The sequence below is a fragment of the Misgurnus anguillicaudatus genome, chromosome 21, assembly GCF_027580225.2.
Source record: "Misgurnus anguillicaudatus chromosome 21, ASM2758022v2, whole genome shotgun sequence".
In the NCBI taxonomy this organism is placed as follows: domain Eukaryota; kingdom Metazoa; phylum Chordata; class Actinopteri; order Cypriniformes; family Cobitidae; genus Misgurnus; species Misgurnus anguillicaudatus.
The window spans coordinates 30,804,049-30,826,186 of NC_073357.2; the positions used below are offsets into that span (position 1 = coordinate 30,804,049).

The following is a 22,138-nucleotide window of genomic DNA, read 5'->3' on the forward strand; positions in this document are numbered from 1 at the left end:
TGGGTTCCGGCTGCGCTCTGTTCTGAGGTCATCCGGTGGTGTCATGAATCCAAGTTTGTCTGCCATCCAGGGGTTCGCAGATCGTTAGCTACCATCCGTCAAACGATTTTGGTGGCCCTCTATGGGTCAGGATGTCAGACAGTCTCTCATCTGTTTCCCGTTGGTCTGCTGAAACCCCTTTCTGTTCCCTCCCGCCCTTGGTCACATTTAGCCATAGATTTTGTTACCGGCTTACCCCTTTCTAAAGGCAACACTGTTGTTCTTACAGTGGTGGATCGTCTCTTTAAAGCGGTTCATTTTATTCCCTTACCCAAGCTCCCCTCTGCCAAAGAGACGGCCCAGGTATTAATTGAACACGTCTTCCGCTTACATGGTCTGCCTACTGACGTGGTATCTGATAGGGGTCTTCAATTCGTTTCCCGTTTCTGGCAAGAGTTCTGTAGACAGATTGGCGCCACCGCCAGCTTGTCTTCAGGTTACCATCCACAGACCAACGGCCAGTGTGAACGTGCTAATCAGGATCTCGGTCTCGGTCTGACATCGCAATTTCCGAGCTCTTGGTGCCAACAACTTCCCTGGGTAGAGTATGCTCACAATTCCCTTCCTGTCTCGTCCACCAATATGTCCCTGTTTGAAGCTTCGATGGGTTATCAGCCTCCTCTTTTCCCATCTCAGGAATCTGATGCAGCCGTTCCGTTTGCTCTAGATTTTGTTTGACGTTGCAAGCGCACTTGGAACAGGGCTAGATCAGCCTTATTACAGGCAGCCAGACGAACCAAGGCCGCGGCCGATCGTCACTGTCGACCTGCTCCTCGCTATATCTGCGGGCAGAAAGTGTGGCTTTCCTCCAAGGATCTACCTCTCCGGGAGCCCTCTCGTAAACTGGCTTCCCGGTTCCTTGGGCCATACACCATCTCTAAGGTCGTTAGTCCGGTGGCGGTTAAGCTCAGATTGCCTCGCGCTCTCTGTCAGATTCACCAGGTTTTTCATGTCTCCAAGGTTGACTGGGAGGGTTATGGTCCGGAGAAGAGGTGTTGGGTACCGGCCCGGGACATTCTGGACCCTGGCCTGATCGAGAATCTGCCGGCGACAAGGTAAGCCCCCTCCTTGACCGCCTGGAGGCGGTCGTGGGGGGGTACTGTCACGATCTCGGTCTGATCGACCGCTTTGCTTTGGGTTTTGTCTTGTGTCTTTGCGTTTTGTGTTTTGACAGCTTTCACGTGCACGCCTCTCACTCGGATGCTCCTCCTTCCACTCATTACTCTCACCTGCGTCCCGCACCTGTTCTTAATTTTCTCTCCCACGGTTTGCTATTTAGTTCTTTTCCTCCCTCAGTTTCCCTGCGAGTTCGTTATGTTTCAGTACTTTGCCATTCCTGTCCTGTCCAGTTTTTGTTTCTTTATCTAGTTCTAGTTTTCAGAGTTTATTTTATCTTCTGTGCACTCTGCTGTGTTTTTCTGTGCTGCCTGTTGTGCTCTTTGTGTTTTCTCTGCCCTCAGGATTACATCACCACGGGCACTCGCTGCTTCGGACTATCTCTCCGACTCTTCAGTACTGTCGCTGTCCAGCGGTGTATGCTGACCATCCGCGGCGTGTTACGGATACACTACAGCAGGGGTCACCAACGTCTGTGAGGTGCCCACCAAAGCACATTCTATTAATAGTCTCAACTGTATTATTTATTCATTACATATTTTTTATATTAGCTTGGCTTGGTTTACGTATGTTAAAATTTTAAACAATACTAAAACATATAAACAAGTTAAATAAAATAAAATAAACAAGTAAAACAAAAAGTTTTAAGTAGACTATATCAAAAAGTAGCCCTCCAGATTGTTTTATCCATTGTGGTAGCCCTTGCTCATAAAAAGGTTGGAGACCCCTGCACTACAGACTGTTTTCCTATCTTCATCGCACCCTGTCTTCGTACAGCGGACTCATCACCTTGTCATTGTACAGCGGAGACATCACCCTGTCTTCGTACAGTGGACACATCACGCTGACATCGTTCAGCGGAATCATCACCCTGTTTACGTACAGTGGAGCCCTTCTCAGTCTGTATCCAGCGGAGGTCACGTCTTATCATTGCATCACGGAATCTTCACCCTGTCTTTGTGCAGCAGAAACTTCACCCTGTCTATGTACAGCGGACATCACATCTAGACTCTAAGCAGTGGGTTTTGCCTGGCAGAACTTTCACCCTGTCACCAAGCAGCGGAACATTTCTTGCTATTTGCATCTCTCTCAGCATTCTCCTCTCTCTCTCCTTATTGTGCTAAATAAATATTCACATTTGCAATTGGATCTGTGTTTGTGTTTCTTACCCTGACAAACCGGTTCACAGAACAAAAACCATAACCAGAAACTATTGATGTTTTGCAAGGAACAGAAATGAAACCAGAAACTTAAAAAAAAAAAAAGTTTTGGAACAGAATCGTTTATTTAAAATAATGGTAACCGGTTAATACCTTTATTTTTTCAGTTCTTTGACATGATTTGACAATATGTCTCGGTGAAGTTCACTTCCAGTCGTCGTTGAATCATCTGAAAAATTAGAAGCTTGCCAGCAGCAAGTAGCCTACTCCAGCCCCAGTCTCTAATGCTCAAACATAAGAGGTAAATATTGTAGGCTACCAAGTATCTCAAGATGTTTGTTTTTTTATACTACAGTGGTGTAATGGATCGCAGTGGATCCGTGAACCTTACAGATCATGACCCACGGTTCGGCTCACATGCGATTCGTAGATTAATACGCAAATTTAAATAGAGTGAAAATTGATCATTTGCACGTTTTTCAAAGACTTGTAAATTTGAACACTTAAGTGATTTTAAACAATTTAACCACAAAAAGGCGCTAAAGTGAGCAATTTTCTGTACGCACAGACGCACATGCGTTGAATGTGTCAGGTCCAACTCCAATCAAATGTGATTATCCCTATGCCCTTCAAAGATCAGAAATGTTGATGTATAAACTTGAGAGAGAGTTGCGCTACTGTGTCTCATACTGTAGTCCATTAAAATACATTTGGCGAATAAAGCACTGAAAAACAACGTAATTTTCAAAGCACCTTTTGGAATTCGTCCTCCTTCTGTGTGTGTGCGCGTGTTTAAGTGCACTCAAAAGTGCATACACGGAGAGACGCGTTTCAAAAAGCAGGCGAACAATCTTTCTGTTCTTGACAGGACACATACAAACAAAATGATCTTGAAATACCACAGTATTCTTTTTTTAATAAAAACATTTAAGTTGTTTCCCAATAAACCACAGAAATTCTTCTTGTCTTAATTCATGTATAATGCTGAAACAAATGTAGGCATGTCAGAATTACAGTTATGCTGCTTACATAATGTAGCTTTATTTAATGTTTGATGACAAGATAGAGACTTAAGGAAAATTATGTAGACAAATAATTCAAGTTTAACGTCCTAATGATCAGCCTACTTATTTGTATGCCCCACAGCTGACATGGAACGTTATTAACTTGTTCGGAACTTTATTTTTTGCTCTAACCGGTTCAGGAACGTCAATTTTAGGGTTGAACCGAAAACCGGAAACGTTAAAATACGGTTTCTGTTCAGAACGAACCAATTGGAAAAAAAATCTGGTTCAAAGCCCTGTTTGAAATCATCTAAACAAACACACCACTACCCCAATAGAATCTGGACCTTCTTTTGATAGACCCGCCCCACACGTACGCAACCCAGGCAACGATGTCGGTTAGTAAACATGCCCCTTACTGCTGGCTACAAGTGTGTTTTGGTAGTCGGCCCGACTCCCTTTTCCAAAGCGTTTTTTAGATATTGTGCACTCCGCCTTTAATGAGAATCTTGATAGTGACAGCTTTCTACACTTCAAAACTGAGGCGATTTCTCCTTAGCTCTTGCTTCTGACAAAACGTTTGTGAAATGTTTTCACAGGTGCATTATTCAGGCAGTAACTATGACAATCACCTGATTTACTATCCTAAATATAAATATGATCGGGTGGCCCTGCTTGCAAGCAGTTTGGGAGGTTTAAGATTTGATATGCAAACGTCACACATTATATGATAATCTGAGCTAAACATCAGACCTAGTCCAGATCGTGAACCTGATTTTCTTTCAGATTCTCGGAAGGGGTCGGAGTCGATAGTGTACTGGACAGCACTCCAACATGTGGTGCTTCGTACTTTAGGCTACCCGAGTTCGATTTCCGGCTCGTAGTCATTTGCCGATCCCTTACCCCTCTCTCTTACCTCTACTTTCCTGTCCTCTAGTCCTAACAAACTGATAAATAAAAGCAAAATGGCCAAACAAAAGATTCTTGGGAGGGGAAATCTGGATTTTTTTTGGAGTCTGCAATTTTATCAATATGTGTGTTCCCGGGGAATTAAACACATATCCTTTACGCCAGGTGGACACGTGTCCCCCTCTCCTTCACCTGTCTCTCATCAACCGGATCTTCTAGCTATGGAGTGGCATATGAAAGGGAAGTACCAGCACCCTAGCCTGTCTGGTGGAGCATCTTCTGAGGCTTGATGGCGGTCTTCCTTTCAGGCTTCTGGGTTTGATGGAAAATCAGACGTTGGCATCGTACGGCAGCTATCTGCTGGAGAAGCTGTTTGTGAGTCATAAAACCCAGCTTTGTGCCCGGTTTAAAGATGGTCATGCCTAGGTGAAAAGCTGACATGAGGCTTAGGTGATGCCACTCTTGCAGGTACTGTGTGTAGCCTGGCTGGATCAGACAATGTATACACCGATTCTAACACATCAACTACACTTGTCCTCAAAGTTGATGTGTAAGAAGCAGGATAAATGGGCAAGCGTAAGGATCTGAGTGACTTCGACAAAGGCCAAACTGTGATGGTTAGACGACTGGGTCAGGGCATCTCCAAAATCGCAGCTCTTGTGGGTGTTCCAGGTCTGCAGTGGTCAGTACCTATAAAGGAAATGCGGTGAACCGGCAACATGATCATGGGCGGTTAAGGCTCATTGATGCACGTGGGGAGCGAAGGCTGAGGCATGTGGTCTGATCCAAAAGATGAGCTGCTGTAGCTGGAATTGCTCAAAAGTGAATGCTGATTCTGAAAAGGTCTAGTGGAGTCTCGACAGGTCAGGGCTGTTGTGGTGGCAAAAGGGGGACCTACAGTACACAATATCAAGCAGGTGGTCATAATGTTATAGCTGATCTGTGTATATTGGACTACTTTCACTTGAGTCACCATGGCAGCTACAGTCTGTTTAACAACATTTACATACAAAACACTTAATAATACGGAAAATAGTGTCATGCATGCCTGTTATCTCTTGGTGCAATTGTTTTTTTTTTTGAGTCAGTATTTAGAAAAAAGTAACTATGGTTTTATTATAGTGAAACTGTTCAAACCATGTAGGATTTTGGAGTGTAATTGGACTGTTATATGAATGTAGCAAACTTTATACTTAGGTATACTGTATGTGTATTAACAGAACACTTACACAATTTATAGGAAACGTTACAGGTGTTGCTGTTTTATTGTAATGTGTCTGTTTTACAGATAAAAGCCAACACAATGCTTTCAGTTTCATCCAAGGAGTTCTTGTACTGTATATGAGAGGTGATACAGCAACAGATAGAAGAGCGGGAGATGATGAGATGAAACTATGATGATGATAATGTGATGAGAGGAGATGGCATTGAGCCAGTGATTTTGAAATTAGATGGGAGATGTCTTAAAGCAACACTATGTAGTTTCCATGTAAAATGACTTACAGCTCCCCCATGTGGTTGAAAAGCGCAACAGTGCCTGTATCAGACACTCTTCTACAGGCAGGAGGAGGGGCGGGGCTGTGTTTCCTACCCTACACAGCCACTTTCAGAGTGTGCTTGTAGCAGCTAGGAGGCTGCTCAGGTTGCAGCAACAGTACAATTTGTCCAGTTAAAAGTTGTTCTATCACTGAAATAATTTTAGAGACATTATTTAAAGGTAAAAAAACGACATAGTGTTGCTTTAAAATACACAAATTTCAATGACAACTTTTTCACAAGCTTGCAGAGAATGGTTTACCAAAACTAAGTTACTGGGTTGATCTTTTTCACATTTTCTAGGTTGATAGCAGCACTGGGGGGCCCAATTATAGCACTTAAACATGGAAAAACATGATTTTTATGATATGTCCCCTACAAATTCATTTATGATACCTCTTAAGACTCGTGTAAGGTCTTGTGTTTGTTAAATGAAAACCTCAACTCACTCTCACCGCTCTTTTCACACATTTTCACTGCAAAGTGATCAAAATGCACTGGAAAGTCCATATGCAAGAAATATGCAAGGAAGGGTGTGTTTCTTTATGTGGGTTCCTGTATAGGTGCACCATTAGAAATATCTCAGAGCATTGGAAACTTTGTTTACTCAAGGTAGTCAACCCACAATGTTTTTGGGGCTGTGAGAGTTGGTCTTGTGTTCTGAAATGTAATAACCTTTGGAAGAAAGGAGGAGTCTGTTAGTACAGTAATATATTTCTGTCTTACATTCCTTATGTGTATTTTTTAAAGGATTTTTTAATCTCAAACAGCAAATAAAGTCGCGTAAAGTCATTTATTCCCAGCAGTCGGATGTGGTCAGTGTTGTGTGAAGGATGGGTGTGCTTAGATAAGGCATTTAAAGGAAGAAAACATTGTGACATTATTTACATTATTACAAGCTTCTTCTGTGGTAGAGCCCCGGTTATGAAACAACCTGCCGCTTGAGATAAGAGTGCCACCTTTTGTATCCATTTTTAAGTCTCTTTTAAAAACACACTTGTTTGATCGGGCCTATTAACATTCCATTCGTATAATACGGTGTAGTTGGTCTTTGGTTAGCTCGCTGTATTCTTTTGGCTTTAAATGTATTCGTTTTTTGTCTTTCTGTTTTATGAGTTTATGGTTTGATTTTAATGTTCAGCACTTTGCTCAGTCTTGAGGCTGTTTTCAAATGTGCTCTATAAATAAATGAACTTGAACTTGAACTATGTGATCCCAATAGGAACTTCTGGTTAATTTATAACCTACAGTGTCAAATGAAACGGGTTGTTGACTTCAGGAGAGCACACAACAACCACTCAGATAAATATAGATGACTCCTCCATGGAGATTGCCATGAGCAACCAAATCTTTGGTGTTCACCAGGTGGAGAACCTTACCTCCTTTTTATAGTAACCATGTTTTTTATGTATTGATTACCATTTTATGACCATTAATTTTTACAGGTGGTGGTCCCTTAACACCACGTTGTTTTTAACGTCACACTCTCTTTATCCTCACCTACAGATAGTAAGGACAGCTGAGAAGATCATTGGGGTCTTTCTTCCTGCCATCACACAGACTTCTACCACACAGTGCGTCCACAAAACCAACAGCATTATGGATGACCTCACATTTTCCTGACATGACATTTCCCTGACATCTCCACTTTCCTGCGGTCTGGCAAAAGATACAGAAGCATTTCTGGCCTCAGTGTCAAACTGCTTGACAGCGTTTCACCCAAGCTCCTCACACTGCTAAATGCCAGTGTGTAGCTACCATTAAGTATGTGGTGGTTTATCAAAATATCTTCTTTAAATTTTAACAGAATAAAGAAAGATGGAGTAAATGAGAGTGAGAATAGTGTCATAATTTCCATTTTTGGACAACCTTTCCCTTTAATAATGTTGTTGTCTTATGTAGACATCCTGTTTGGCTTATGTACACTGTGGTCATGGAGGAATGTTGTTTCATTAAACTACAGTATGTGCAAGCTGTAAATTGATGAATAAAATGACAATAAAGCTTTTCTAATAATATAAGAATTTCACTTATTGATTTGACACTGAATTTAATCTTTGTCATTACTTTGTTTTAAATTTAAAGTATTAAATTAGACAAAGATATCAAGATTATATTTTCACAGAATGTTCTTTACATATTATTAAACAGTATGTTGCTGGGTTTTTAGAAGGGAGATTTTAAAGGGTGTTATGATCTGTGACCACTCTCTGAAGTTAGGACTGTGGATATGGCTCCCTCTAGAGGACTTCACCTCAATGATATTTTTCTTTTCCCCCTGGTTTCATCTCTATGGGCAAGATTTCTCAGGGAAATTGGTGAGAACATATTTTTTAAGTCTGGATGCAGGAAATCCCACTATATTAATGTATACATTTTGCATAGCATTTGAATGCAGGATGGAGTTTGGACATCCCTGGCATAGATAAAAAATTTAAATCTCATTCATACATTTTGAACAGGAACTCCCTGATCTCAGTTCCTGAATTTTCCAGATATGCCTATAGCTACTTTTGTTAAGAACATATTGCTACCCAACAACTGCCCATAAAGCATCCAATAACTGTTTATGTAAGATGTTGTGTAGAATATAAACAAACGTGTTGCTTGCTCTATCTTGCCTTTGTTCTGTAGTTCTGTATGCGAAATATGCCAAAAACCTATTTTGCCTTAATTTTCTTGCTAATCACTCTAAACAAATCCAATTTTCCAAATTAAATTTAATTTTGCATTTGCTCTACACCACTTCCCCAGAATATCCTAAAGGGGAATATTCAGAATGAAATCAGATCCAATCAGAAGATGAGAGGACACAGAGATGTAGCTGCTTATTTTCTTTCTTTATTCATACAGTATGTTATCCACACAACCAGTCACCTAGAAGCTACAACATAGAGCTGTGTGTGTGTGTGTGTGTGTGTGTGTGTGTGTGTGTGTGTTTAGATACTGTATATGTGGTAAATGTGTGTAATGACATATAACAACATTAACACAGGGAGTGACATGCCTAAAATATAATAAATTATATTGTTTTATAAATGAAAAATGTCAAAGGAGGCTTGTGGGTTGAGTTAGGAGAAGGGTAGAATACAGTGTACAGTATAAAATATGTCAATATGTCTATGTGGTGTCTCCATAAACCAAAGGGCAGGGGCTCATAAGGGGCCTCAAATATGTTTCAAGGGGGCATCTAGATGACTAAAAATAAAAAAAGGCAAGCATTAAAATAAGCTAAAACAACTAAAAATATTTCTTAAGTGGTTGGTAATTTTCTGTAACACATATAGATTTGTCTGGTTAGGCCAAACTCCAAATATTGTTAAGGACAGGGGGACCTTGAAGGTAAAAAGGTTAGGAACCCTTGCCATGTATGAGTCTGATGATCCTTACCCCACAAAAATAGTAATACCAGAATAATATACATTATACAGAATAATGTTTTTTGAAAATGTAAAAAAGCGGTACAGTTTTCTGTGAGGGTTGGGTAAGGGGTTGGGGAAAGGTGATAGAATATACAGTTTGTACAGTATATGTCTTCTATAAAACATGGAATTTAGTGACACTGACACAACATATTGTTGCATTTTTGTACGGGCTGTCAAATATGATATGGACAACGTAAAAAGCTGTGTTTACATAAGACAAAATAAAAAATAAAATCTGTATCCTTAAGGCTCTGAGTTTAGTGACGGTGAGGCACCGCCTCTGTTCTGTTATCCCTCCCCTTCCATCCCCTGCTCACACTCCTCCTGCCTTCAGTGGGAAAAATTCCTGCTGGAACATCCATGCTGGATTGAGCTCGGGAATTGTAGCGGAAAGCAGGCGTCTGTGATACAGCCAGGGGATTTCCCGCATGTTTATTCACATATCGTCCAGGTAGGTTTACGTGATTACAAAATAAGACACGAACAGAGATGTGTTGTTGTGAATTAGTGAACAGCGGTGTCGAGTGACGTTAAACACGACAGAAGAGTGCACGCAGATGTCGTTGTTGAAAGACTGAACTTCCTAAATATGCCGTTTACCCGTGAATTGAAACATTGTTTACTGTGTAACCGATGTGTTGCTGTTAGAAACGCTATCTTTTTACTTTACGTCACGTCGTAGTTAATTAGCGTTATAAGGAAAAGTTTGAGGTTGCGTGGTTGTTAGCTTTCCTTTTACTGCTACCGCATATTTTGTTTGATGTACAGTAACAGTACGATAGTTTATAGCTGACTTAAGTTGGAGTCAAAATATGAGTTACAGTAACGGGTTATTGTACAAATCATACTTCACATCAAACCCATTCATTCATGTTGTATCCCATGTTTAAAAATGTCACAATCTTACCAGGATCCAAAGCACAAAACAGTCAGTTTATAAGGGGTTGTTAATGCATTTGATAAAAGATAGAGTTTATTTTTTTGCAAGCCTGTAATATTTCGCCACCCACGTACTGTATCTCCATCTTTGTGTCATTTTGTAACCAACTACCTAATGACAGTAGAAAAACAAGGCTTTTATTAAGAACATGACATCTGTTTTCCTCCGGGCTGGGCTGTCTCGTCCCCTAACGCACAGTTGTAAAACAGAGCAAAAAAGTGGAGTTTCCTCTATACCACAACAGTGTTAATTTAAGGTCACACAACTCACATAAAGCTGCAGCCGGCTCGAATTTTCCATATTCATAGGATCAAATCCATGACCACTGAGAAATGCACTCAAGTGATACATCTCTTAATACCTGTCAGAGGAAGTTAAGTTTATAGTTAAAATATTCATTCGCTTTCTAAAAAGACATAGCACACACAATAATTTATTAGATTATTTGTAAACTGTGTAAGGAAGGGATAAACTAGGCCTGTTTTTGTATATTTGCAGTATTTTCTTTTGCTGTCTTCATTTTTTAAGGAATATTCTAGGTCCCACATCTGGAACACTTGGCTGGCCCACAAATTTGGTGATTTCTTCCTCCCTTTTTTTCTCAGTCGCTCTTCTGCATCCCCGCATGAAAGCCAGCAGCAGTCAAGGCCACACTAAGCCTGGCCCTGTGGTCACCCTAACCACTGTTATAATCCAAGTGACCAACACCGCTGTCAGAACCGGATTGAGTTTGAATATAGTTTGTCAGTTCCAATGAATTCAGCTGTGTAAAAATGTCTCTCTCAGTGTCCTGAGATCAGAAATAGCACTGAAAACCAGAGACCAGACAGGATGGCATTTCTTAAATTATATTGATATGGCCAAGCATTGGCTCTGCAATACAGTAGATGTATATCCGCAAGCAGGTGTGTCACTGATGTTTCATTTTGATTTAAACATATACATCTTGTTTTGGCCAGATGTGCCAGATTCTCCTGCCTTGTTTCTGTCAACCTGGCAGTGGTCAGCAGATGGTGGATTGCTTTGTGAAATACCTTTCTAAGCCACCAACCCTCCCTTCTTCTTTAGGAATTCAGGGTAGCGCACCAGGCATAGAGGCAACTAGCCAGACAGATGGAAGGTGAATAAGCACTATTGCCCCTTCTGCAGTTCTTTTCACTGAAAGGAGAACAAGTCGTGTGAGTGGTTGCTATGGCGACCTCGCATTTTCAGACGACTCGAACCCATCTGCTTGCTGGCTGCACGTAGACGGAGAAACCATGGTTTGAGGTTTTGGCTCCTGTTTGTGAGCTATTCTTTGTCTAGGCTCATGTAAAGAACCCACATCCTTTCCCCACGTGTGTCTGTTTTAATAGGATGTTCAAACGCAATACACCTTCATGTAGTATAGCTCAATCAAAGCTGTCATATTTTGCCATATGATAGTTCAGTGTTGCATTTTATTCCACATTCAGATTTTCTGTCCTCGCTTGCTTTGCATCTTTCATACAGAAACGGCTTCTTAAGATTGCATGCTGAAATGACAGCATACCTCCAGTCATTGCCTATTAAATGCATTCCAGGGGTCCACACCCATTCCTTACTACAGTTTGCTCACCTTTAAAAGCTTCTCGACTCTTTCTCGGTCTCTCTTACCTTTTTCACAGGCACTATTCGGCTATAATGAAATGTTTCGCACAGCTCAGGCATGTGACGACAGGATTCGGTGGCTACAGAGATCCGTCCTTCCTAAATGATTGATTAATCTGTGAATGTGAAATGTAACCTATCTGATAGCGGATCAGCAGGAAACCAAACCGCGATCATTTCGAGTGAAGCTTATTGTCCAACGATCTGACGGCTCTTTCGGGGTCCCTCGCACCCCTGCCGTGATAATCACAGCCAGGTCTGTGCGACTGCACAACTTTCATTCTGCATGTCTAAATTTCTTAGCATCAGATACAGTTTCACATTTCCTAGCTGTTTTGTGTTCAGGGTCATTTTTATATTTGGAAAGCCTAATTGGAAGTGGCAGCTTTGGACTGCTACGCTCATGATTAGCATTGCTGTGCTACGCTGTGGTCTGTTGTGATTGATAAAGTGTGCTAATGATGTCTCCATGGCTGAATCCGAAATCGCATACTTACTGTGTAGGGACTGAATTTCACTGAGTACCCACTTAACGTGCGCTATACGTTCGCGTTAAGTATGGACAGCATCCGCCATGTTGACGTTATCATGCGACCTATGATGTAGTAGACTTGTTCGAGTTCATGCGGAACCACAAGAACCGACAGGAGATTGACATCACAATACCGCGAGAGCGACTCGAAATCAGACTTCTCCATATGATTTCGGGAATCGCTCTCACAGTACTTTGATGTCATCCACCTACAGCGGTGCATGAACTCGAACAAACCTAATAACAGACATGAAAACGTATGCGTGTGTATGAGGGACAGGTGCACTAACACCTGATCACCCCTTACGAAAATTAACCATGGTTTTATTGTGGTAAAAGTGTAGTAACCATGGTTTTTTGGTGCATTGATTACAATCAGCAAAACCATGGTTTTACTACACTAACCATGGATTAACTATGGGTCTTGAAAAGCAGGGTTGTCAAAACCATGGTTATTTTGAGGTTACCATGGTTTTACTGTAACCATGTTTTTTGGTTTTAACTGTAGTAAAACCATGGTTAATTTTCGTAAGGGACATCAGTAACTTGACAACTCTACTATGGTCTCTGTCAGTGTAACAGATATATTACACATTATTTTGTAGTGGACAAAAATAAGTAAAAACAAGATTGTAATTTAAAAAGCATGTGAGATTTTGATTTACTTACGCCTGTGGTTGCGACTTCTAAACAGGGTCTCTTTTAAAGTTGGGACCGCTCCATCAGTAAACAATTGGCAAATCTGGCATCAAAATGAGCCTTGTTTGTAAAGCAATCCTCTCCGAAATGCAGCCAGGGAACAAACATAAACCCATTCGTAATTATGTTACTGTCTGGGAAAAATGAACTGCATCCTTAAAGCTCCCGTTCTTTCGGTGTTTTTGAAGCTTTGATTGTGTTTACAGTGCGCAATATAACGTGTTTATGTTTCACATGTAAAAAAAGTGGTATTTATCACACAATTTACTTCTCTGTATACTGCTGTTTTCACTGTTCTCAAAACGGGCTGATGTCTTCCTTGTTTTATGAAGTCCCTCCTTCAGAAATACGTATCGAGTTCTGATTGTGTAGCTTTTTTAGTGTGTTGTGATTCGATAGCAGCTTAGCTTGCCGTTAGCTTAGCTGGCGACTGACGTATTTCTGTGGGCGGAGTTTAGTCAGAAAACCATTCTACTGACGTCATTAATTTAGGAAGTAAAGAGTTGTAGTCCAAACCGGCCGTTTGCTGTAGGCTTTGAAAGGCGAATTCTGTTAAAGAAAATATATCGACTGGCAGTGAACTTTGAGCTTTATCATTTTATAGGTATTATTTATACTATTATAGCAACATTACACACTAACTAGAGTTTGGGAAATGTTAATAAGGTTTTCTTCTCCTTGCATCCAAAAACACACTTTTTTTGTCGAACCATCTTGATAAAACAAAGTTGTTGTGTGCTGTGCAGTGATACCGGTGACTTCTTGACCTAAAGGTAAATGCCCATAAAAGGAATATGCGGTCAATTTTCTCTTGTAACGGATACCCTCGTTCAAAAAAAAAAAAAATTCAGAAACTTGTAGGAAAAAGGAGGTGTGATCTTGGCCCAGAAATACTTTGTCACAAGCTCAACTGCTTTTTTGACACTTTGCTTATGTTTAGCATGAGGGTTACAACTCTTAAACTGTGTTAATAAGTCAGAATGCATTAAATAGCATTAAATGCCCCCTTTAATGAATTACTGTGAAATCCCGCGAGAGGGTGCTCTCGTGCAGAAACTTCATTTGTGCCCAAGAAGAAGTACCATTAAAAACGCTATTCCAGGAAATGTCTATAATAGGGTCACCATACTTGCTATTCTTCCCGGACGCGTCCTGTCCGGGATTTCGTGCTTCTTCCGGAGGTCGTATTTGTCGACCGCATTAGTCATAGAGGATTATTATTATTATTATTATTATTACAGAAAAGCAACCGCTACATTTTAAGGTAAGAATGAAACTACGATTGTATGTCTTATGGTTTTAACTGAATGGCGTGTATGCGGTCAACAAATACGACTCCTGGAAGACGCACCGAAATCCTGGACAGGGCGCGTCTGGGAAGAATGGCACGTAGGGTCTCCCTAGTCTATAAGAATATTTATATAGCTGTTTTTCAAGTTGTTGTAGGTATTTTAATGATAAAAATTATATTTTGAATGATTTTGTTCAATGACTGTTTTGTTATAAATGACTCATAAAGATTTTAGATTGATAAGGACTTCCTACTTACCAAAATGGCGTAGTACACACACACACACACACGCTGTGCATGAAACACAGAATCACAGCCTTTCAGTATTGATTTCAGACAGGTATTTTTAATTGTGAACATGATTCATCATCACAGCCCTACTTATTATGCCCACCCACAACTAGTCATTTAGGGCGTACTCACACACTCCAGACTAAACCACGCCTGAGCACATTTGACCCCCAAAGCCTGGTTTGTTTGACTAGTAGTGCGAGTGCTCTGTACAATGCCCGAACGTAGTTTACTTGGGCTCAGGTGCGGAAAGCACAGTGTGAGCACAATTCGCACAAGAGCGCGGTGCAGTCATCTTCATCTGCCTTCGTAAAAATCTTCTGATGCGCGCAGCACGGGTACTTGAATGTCTGAGAGGCACAAGCGCTAGATTGACTTACGGTGCATTTACATGGGGCGTAAGCGGTAACGCTTCCCATTCACTTTTAATGGGTGACGTCATGCATTGCCAAACTGAATTGTGGATCTGTCGGCGCCGCAGCAGAAGTTGAACATTTCTCAACTTTTCAAGCGGCAACGTGTGCGTCAGCCAATCAGATTACCTTATGCAAATAACCTAGGCAGAGCCAGCCAATTACGTTTATGGAAGACCGGAGCATGTGTAGCGGCCATTGTGATTGGCTGTTGTCCACGCTTCAGACAAGCCTTCAGTTAATCGTTAACCCTTACACCCCGTGTTAATGCACTGTTAAAGCAAGTTTGATAGCCATGATAAGGTGCCTGCAAGACATCGCATCCCAAACGATTTAAAATGGAAGCCACAAACGATGGGCTCCTGTGTTGAGAGACCAATTTACTTCGGTTTCTTTAAAACAATTGCATCCCAATGACAAAAGCGTGCTCTGACTCTGATCGAAAAAGTACATTGTGAGTGCAAGCTTGTGGGAAGGGGGGACAATCACGCTTAAGACACGGTGCCTTATGTGAGTGCACCCTTAGTACACACTGCATTTAAATTCGGTTGTCACCTCCCCTTTTAGTGCTTAATTCTGTTCTGTACACACATACTTTAGTAATTTACAGGATTGACAACAGCATTTTACTAGTGGAATGGGAGGCTATGTTCTGTGAAGTCTGATTTTGATGCATGGGGCCTGGATTAAGATAAAGCATTGCAGTCTCATATTTTGTCACCAGACACCTGGATCATCTGTCTCCTTACCTTTCTTTATCCCTTTCCCCTCCCTAATCAATGCATACTGTTTTCTTTGAAGCAAGTGTTCTATTAAGGAGTTCCTTAATTATGCATGAAGACTGTAATGGCCTGTTTTGCTCCAGTGCTCATGTTAATAAATGCAACCGTATTCTTTCCTCATTACACCGTTGTGCTCCAAATAACCAGTAATGTCTTGAAATATTGCAGCAGTCACCATGTTACTCCAGCAGTCTGTGGGCTCTGCATTGGGTTAGCATGATTTGTGTTCGCCCACGGCTAATGCTTTTTCAGTTGTTAGGCCATTTTTTGGAGAGTTCCTCTTCTTTAGTCACTTTCCCGCCTGTCTCTCCAAACTGTATATTATGATGATTATTCAGTGCTAATTTAACAGAGCTTTCTCAAGACCACACCAGCTATTTAGAAAGACATGTGCAACTACAGTTTTTTTTTGTGAAATTAACACATCATACTCGTCATCACACTTTTCTGAGATACAAGCAGATACTATGCCAAAAAACTTCACTTTTTTGATTGTTCAATGTAGCCATTTTGAAGTCGAAGCAGCATGAAGGAAGTCAAGAGGATGTGGGTTAGAGTTGGGTGAATGTTGTCTCAGAGGCCCATGATGACCCTGCTCGCCCCCTTTCTTTTCTTCTTGTAGAAACTACTCTACAGCCTGTCTTCCGAGTGGTTATAAGTCACCTTTTAGCCCCGCAACAGGGGCCAACCCATCTGGGAATAAATGCACTACATCATCGGATATTCTCTGCTTTACTGTGGCCAATTAGTTTGCACCCCGGGCCCATAAGCAGTCTGCCAGATGCACAGTGCAGTGGTCTGTGGCTTAGCGAGGGATGGGCTTCAGCACAGAGTCTATGAGTGGTTATTACAGAGGCCCATCTCAGTCCGCACACGCCCAGAGATTTGCCTGGCCCTGATATTGATGAGAAAGTAAAGGAACATAAAAGCAACTTAATAACTTTTGATACTTAAGCCTGAATGCACTGTAAGTCACTTACTTTGTATAAAGCATCTGCCAGTTGCTTTAATGTAATGTACAAAATTGGGTATTTCTTGATATTATGCAGTCAGACGTTTCAGGTGACTTCATGTTGAGCATTTCTCTTTACAAAGTCTAGTTTTAAGAGCTCACAGTGGAGGTAAGCGTTCGGCCTTGACTGGTTTGTATTTGGCTTGGTGTTGGCAGATAGTGTGAGTGACTCATCAATGTTAGAACGCTTTTGTTCTGTTTTATCACTGAGCACAGATGAGAAAACCATGACAAGGCTTTATTATATGTTGGCGTCAGCCTTCTCTTTAATAGTTTTGTTAGGGGGCTGGTTCCTTTAGATACAATCAAATTAAACTCCCCACGGTATCTTCAGATTTCTGTTCAGTGGGTTTGTGGTTGACTGGATTAAAGCCAGCTTTACTCCTCTGTCCATTGAGATCACTCATGTGTTTGCTTGGCAGCACCGCGTTTGTGATTCTTGTTGAAGTGGACCCCACAGAGGATGATTTATGTTAACAGTCTTGATATTCAATAACAGTCGGTTAAAGACAAATTCGTTCTCTCTTTTAACTCAGTGGAGATGGCATTTTTCACAAACTTGGCAACTGACATGGTGATAAAGCCTTTCCTCTCAAGATCACACATGACACTTTCTGGCCCTGTAATTTCTACATATACATTGATGCATTTGGCAGAAACATTTATCCAAAGTGATTTAAAGAGCATCCAGGCTATATTTTTTATCAGGATGTGTGCATTCCTTGGAATATGAGCCCATGACCTTGGCATCGCCGGCACAGTGCTCTACCAGTTAAGTTATGGGAAAGTATCTCCCCTGTTGGGCCATCAGCAGACATATTTACAGGGCTTTTATGGTTAGTCACAGATACTTTACGATTTGGGTTGATAAATTGTGATGACTGGCTAATGCAGCATTCCTGTATTCTGTGGAAATTCTGTGGAAAACAAATACATTTTGGGTTTAGCATTAATGTATATGCATTCAGTGATTATTCAAATCACTTATAAAGTTCTAGAAATGTACTACATCCTGAGCTTTTTTAGGTGCATAGCAGATGAAGGAAGGCAAAAACTTTATCAATCTGGAGAAAAATTCTCCCTAGGTAAGGGCTACATCTTAAAAAGTTGATAGACTTTTGTGACTGTTAAAGGTTTTGACCCCAAATGCTTTCCATTACAAATTGTGAAATCTTAGCAACATACAACCACCCCAAATATACACGCTTAAACCTTTGGTAAAGTTTGTTGTTTTACGCCGCTTTCACACCGGCTGCTTTTGCAGTGCATACTGTGCAGTTTAATAACAGTATAAAAATCTCAAGTTCACATTACTTTATTTTACATGCATTTATGAGCAAAACCTCTTCAATACGCCTTTTGACGGTCAGTGTAATTTATAACTGTGATTTGTTTAATCCACACTGTTTTTGTGCTGTTCTGATCCGTGTAATGACAGATATAAACACAATTATAGACATAAAAAGCCCACGGCAGATTATTAAATCTGTTTCTCTGAAGATTATTAAGATAGATGTTGATTCATTTAGTGCTGGGCAAAGAGTGAATGACAGCGCTGTCTACAGTGTGATTTAAATATTTCATTGATTTCTTTTAAATTGCTTAAAATACACTTGGCATCACATTCATTCATTATTTTTGGTAAAATTACACTTTTTCACGTCAATCCACGAGCATTTAAACCATAAACAATGCACTGTCACTTTAATTGAGCGTGAGTAGTGCAGCAAAAATAAAACTGACGCCGAAATGATTGAGCACTGCTGCTTCAGTGACGCTACGCGAGCACGCACTGCTCACGCATGCTGTGTGCATGCTCTAACTTGTTAACATAGGCGCCGAAAAAAACACGCGCCGCTTACGCGCTGCTCACGCTTGCGGTGTTAAACCAGCGTTACGCATACGTGAGCGTACGCGCGCAGTCAAACGCACAGTCAAACGCACAGTCAAACGCACAGTCAAACGCACAGTCAAACGCACAGTCAAACGCACAGCCTTGAAAAGCATAGTTTGTCTAATTTGACGTTGACCCATGCGCAATTGCGCATTGCGACAAATTGCAGTACCTTGCATGGACTTCATAATCCTGTACTCGCATGCACGACCCCTACGCCTACAGTGTACGCAAGGTTTAAAAATTTTGTCGGTGCGCATACGGTACACCCACACTTTTCTGATGACAAAAAATGCGTCACTCGACGTGGACCCTCGTGTAAATAATGGACTATACTTCAGCATTTAGAACCTACATCTGCATGATGTCCCTGAAAAATTAACCCGACTATTGTCTTTAATCACTTCATGGCTAAAAACAATGTGTTAACCTACCTAAAATAAACATGCATTATGTCTGTGTTTATATTGCTCTGTTCTTTAATCAAAGGAAAGTATGTGAGAGAAATGGGAGTGTTTGTTTTTGTTCTGGCTGGATGTGTTCGGCTGATGGCTTTTGCGTTCTCTGGCTGAACCGCAGAATGATGTGATTCAATCTGTATTTTCTCCCATTCATGTATCAATTCAGTTACTGGATTATTATTATGAAATGTGTAAGTTAATATATCTCCATTATAACTTTTATTTAAATTACTTTAAATAATGTAATTGCCTCAAGATGTCAGCAGTTGAAATACGTTTTTGAAAACAATTTAATTTTATGAGCAATAAACCTCCCAAAATTCCCAGATATTTGGTAACATGTTTCTTGAAGATATTAAAGTCTTCACCTACCACAGATGTACAGTGGAGGTCTTTTTAAAGTATTGTACTGTATTATTGCCGTGTGTTTGTGGTGTGTGTGTGTGCTGTTGTGGTGTATTGTCTTCCTCATCTGACCCTCATTAGTGGTGGGGAACATGAGGAGTCTGTCTGCGGGACTGTAGACTGTCTCATCCCTCTCTGCATTAGTCTTGTGTCACACTTAAATGAATAAATAAGACCATAAGCAGATGGTCTTTATAATCCCTCTGTGTTGCTGCGACTGTCAGTTGTTTAAAACCGTTAGAGGGGTCAAACAAACACTTAACTTTTTTCCTTTTAAGAATCCAGACTGTTTGACCCAGCATGAGGGGTTAGTGGTTGGAGTGGCTAAGATTAAGATGTTTTAGTATGTGTTCTGGTGTTACTAGTGAGATGATTTTAAAACATCTGTTAGGTTGTAATACAACCTAAAATTACCATGTGTTTGAAATAATTTGTGTTGCACTACATAAGTTTAGTCATTAACACTTTCCTGGCCAGCGTTTTTTTTTTTAAGTTGCCATCCAGCCGAGCGCCAACATTTTTTATGAGTTTCACAAAAGTTTAATGCCCTACAGAAAATGTTTTTTAAATATATACACATACAATATATCAAATAAAAGAACAGACTCTGCTTTTAAAAAAACAAACAAAATCATCATACCTTTATTTGTTCTCTTTTATAACCTCTCAAATATGGGTAGATTTCTTCAAAAATAGCAAATTTTGAGAGAAAGCTGAGATAATTGAATTTTTGTGAAGGACTTTTGATAGATTCAGATTCAGAGTGATCCTCAAAACATCGAGGCATCGCGTTCCCATTAAAAAGACCTGTCTTAAATCGATTCTGAATCGTAAGGCTCCAAATCAGTGTTTCATGCACAGCTTGTGCATGTACTACAGCTCCGTGATCAGTAGGAAGTCCTTATCAATCTAAAATCACTACGAGTTTGACTCGTTTAAAACATGCATTTAAAAAAGCAACACACGTCAAACACAATCATTCAAAATATTCTCTATTATCATGAAAATACCTGAAACAATCTGAAGAACAGCAATATAAATATGCCTCTAGATATTTCCTAGAATAGTGTTTGTGATGCTACTTCTTCTGTGGCACAAATCAAGTTTCTGCACGAAAGCGCCCCCTGGCTTTTGAATGTGGCGCCATTTCACCGTAATTCATTCAAATTCATTCATTGAAAAAACGCGCATTTGCCCGATTAATTGTCACAACCCTAATACACAGAGTTTTGGGTTCTATAAGTTGGGTATTAGCAGAATTACGGATTGCTGGAAAAACTCGTCATTGACATGGAAGCGTTTTCTCTTAATTGACGAGTTGTCAATGGCTGGGAAAGAGTTAAGGGTTAATTTTTTTTTATATGTCACTTGAAAACAGAATGCTTTCCATTAATGTATGGTTTGTAAGGATACGACAATATTTGTCTGAGATGCAAAAAATCTGGACTCTGAGGGTGTACAAAAATTTAAATATTAAGAAAATCACCTTTAATGTTGTTCCAAATGAAGTCCTTTAGCAACATATATTACTAATGATAAATACATTTTTTATATATTTACAATAGGAAATTCACAAAATATCTTAATGGAACATGATCTTTACATAATATCCTAATGATTTTTGGCATAAAAGAAAAAATATATATTTTTTGACCCATACAATGTGTTATTGGATTTTGCTGCAAAAATACCCATGCGACTTCAGACCAGGGTTGCATATATTATAAAAACCTGTGCCTTTTCACTTCCGCAGGTGTAAATTTGGTCGATAAATTTCAGGGTGTAGCAGCTTTTGGGTAAACATAATTTTTCTAAACACATTCTTTAAACAGTTATTCCTGAAATTAATCTGTATAAAAAAAACTTCACCAAAATAAGAAGCTCCTTGTCTGCTTCAAATATGGATTCATGACAGCTGCAGAAACCTCAGCAGTTTTGCTGCAAGAATAAGCAGATAAATGATATCCCCTTTCCCATAGCCCATCATTATGAGGCAGATCCTTTTGAATAAGTAATAGCTATCTGATGCTGGATATCTGGTGCGGATTGTCAGACAGCCACCAGCTTTACAAATTGACTTCATCCTCTAGAAGGACAGCTATGCCAGTTTGACATGTGGAGAAGTGTAAACAAAACCAAAAATCTTTGGTTAATGCATATTCACTGGAGTATTAACTTGGATACTAAAGTGATTTAGTATATGTGAGATAATATTGAGAGATGCTGTTATTGCTGTATGGTCTCTCAGTTTTGGAGTGCGAAGTGATTGATGGTTTAAATCAATAGCTGTCTGCTGTGGTGAATGTAAACCAGTCATGGTACATCCATCTGAGTCCTGTTGGGGTGTTCTCTGTGATAATTTAACTCTTTCAAACATGGTAAGGAGCGTCACATTTTCGCCTGACGTCAGAGGTATTCAGGCCAATCACAACGTACAGATTAGTTGGCCAATCAGGGACACAGGGCTTTTCAAATTGATTAGTTTTGTACAAAATCAATGCGTTTGAGGAAAGCAGTATATCTGGAGCTACAAAAATGTATGGTATGTGAAGAATAATGTGTTTTTTAACCATAAACAACGCAAACACATTGTATTATAC

General features: G+C 40.2%; 1 protein-coding gene across 2 annotated transcripts in view; it reads left to right on the forward strand.

The window, feature by feature from the left end:
• The first annotated feature begins 9,479 nt into the window (after positions 1-9,479).
• Positions 9,480-22,138, forward strand: part of ccdc102a (coiled-coil domain containing 102A) — a 92,341-nt gene continuing 79,682 nt past the window's right edge. Inside the window, exon 1 of one of the 2 annotated variants that reach the window (XM_073858903.1) lies at positions 9,480-9,640. The gene's annotated coding sequence lies outside the window, so the exon portion shown is untranslated. The remainder of the gene's footprint in view (positions 9,641-22,138) is intronic. The other variant, XM_055202039.2, reaches the window with a different exon arrangement.